This window comes from Aethalodelphis obliquidens, unplaced genomic scaffold (assembly GCF_003676395.1).
Source record: "Aethalodelphis obliquidens isolate GAN/ISIS:26980383/991018 unplaced genomic scaffold, ASM367639v1 scaffold5, whole genome shotgun sequence".
Taxonomy (NCBI): domain Eukaryota; kingdom Metazoa; phylum Chordata; class Mammalia; order Artiodactyla; family Delphinidae; genus Aethalodelphis; species Aethalodelphis obliquidens.
In genome coordinates, this window is record NW_020837949.1 from 34,594,159 (window position 1) to 34,596,586 (window position 2,428).

A 2,428-nucleotide genomic window follows, 5' to 3' on the forward strand; every position below is an offset into this window, starting at 1 on the left:
TTCAAAAAGTAGTAACAGGACAAATTATGTGGGCGTTTGCTACTTACCCCATAGGCCTGGAATGTCCTTGAAGTTCCCCCATTACATTTATCTACCCTGCTATGTAGGATTCTGTGATTGTTTCTCGTAAGCTTGTACACGATTCCTAAGTCCTAGAGCAGGCTCTCATCCAACAGTTCTGTACCCTGCTAGAAATTTAATCCCCAGAGAGGGATGAAGAAATTTATGAGGTCCTTAAAACATCAACTCCTTTTGGGGAAGGGGAAGGGGAGGTGGGTGGAAAGAAGTTTAACTCCTGAATATAAATAACACATTTGGGCGATAACATTGAGAGCCACGATGAAGTCAAACTTCTCATCTAGAATCTTTCAAGGGGACAAATCCTTGCTAACCTTTTACCTGGACCCTGCTCAGTTGACTTGAAGAACCCATGTCCCTGTGGAAGAATGGTAAGGAGGTAGAAATTTCTACTCTGAGGGCCTACCAAGCACAGAGATCAATATTTACAGCTTTATGTCTAACCAAAATTCACCAAATGTAATATTCTCACCGATGACACTTTCCACTTAACCTGTTTTAGCACCAAAGGTCCCAGCTTGGAATTATTCCCAACTCCTAGATCCTATCCACCAATAACCCTCCCAGATTTTGGCCCACAGTGTGAATACTTCTCAGATCTCATTGCCAGTGAGGGACCAAACAAGGATTGGCAAATCAGTGGACCTCATGTCCTACTCCCTTTCCTATTATCATGGCAGAAGTCACTAGTAGATGATGTCACATCTGCTGGTGGTGAAGATATGGCCTTCACTACTTTACTATGCTATCCATTGTCAGGTATTTACTGAAACTCTATTTAATGTGTCAGGCAGTCCAGGTAGCCACCACAAATCGGTGAGAGTTGGCAAATTACCTGAAACCAGTTCTCCTTTTCAGGCCCAGATCCTACATTCGCCCCCAGTCCCCTTGGTGTAAGGAGTAACGCATCCCAGCTGGTTAGCTTCCATCAGTGTCCTCTCTTTCCAATGGGCTGGAATCCGAAGTCTCTTGCACCAAAACAGATGCTGTTATAGATCAGTCAGGAAAATTTTCAATTATTCAATACTGTCAGTGTTTCCCTAAAAGTCAAAAGGTGAGTGGGAGGTTTCTGTGGGCCTGTGGAAAAGTAACGCTTATTGACATAAAATCCACCTTTTGAACTCAGTCACTGTGAGCACGAAAGCCTCCTAATGGGCTTCAGTATCATTGCTTACCAGAGACCCGAATTACAGAAAGATGAGTTCTCTTTCGTTCAAGCCCTAATTTCTGAGTTTGTGGGCATATCATAAAAAACTCTTGCTCCTGATTTTGATTAGGTTCCTTGGAAATAAACCTTATATGTCACTTAACTTCTGCTAAGGTGACTGAAGCCTCTTTTTAGACACCTGATCTCAATGTGACTATCTCTCAAATTTTATGTATCATATGTGCTCTTCAAATGACCTAATAATTTTTCAAAATGCTAGAAATAACAATTGTAGTTCCAGAACATCACCCTTAGAAAATTAGGAGAGTCATAATTATCTGCCCAAGACAGCTCCTTCAGCAAAATGACAACTACTGACACATACATTATTCAATAATAACAGCTTTAAATTTATGCAGGGAAGAATATTAATGAAATATTTCCATTTTATGGTGGAGACTACTCTAAGGTTAGTTCTAAAATGAGGGGGAAATGAAAGGTCAAATAAATATTGCCAATAACAAACAGAACTGATTTTGCATCAGAATGAGTGTTAAATCGACATTCAACAGTGGCAACTAAGGGGAACATCCATGAGAACCAGGTGTCAGGAACTGGAGACAACCTAGATATGGAATTATTTCATGAGGTTCACACGGCTTTTCATGGCTACTGGGAAACCAGTCTGATCTGTAAAATGATTTTAAAATTTATTTAATTCTTAGGAATGTTATTCCTTTTTATTAATTTTTGAGCCCATCTCTACTACCAAAGAGGTCAAAACTAAATAAATGCATGGCATAGGTAGCAGGCTGTTGCTGTTATTCTAAGACTTTTAACGTCTAGGTCTAATGTCTCCAGATGAAATATTTCTATTGAGGTTCTGTTGATTTGGTTTCTTGTGGATTAGCTGTCCAGAACTCCTTTCTCTGATGAAGGGCACTAGGCAGAACACTTAAATGTTTGTGCACAGTTCAAGTCCAAGGACTCTCAGCTTGGTGCTCACCCAAATTTTCCTTAGTTAAATACTTAGCTTCCATTCCTTCTGCCCGGGGAAATGGTTAGAATCTGACTTGCCACCTGTTTTTCTATTCTATTTAGATTCTAAGTTGCCACCTTTTTTGTTTTTCTTTTAATTTTTTAAAAGTTCACAATAATTTAGTGACCAGCGTTCTACAAAGCAGCTGAAACCTCCATTGACCC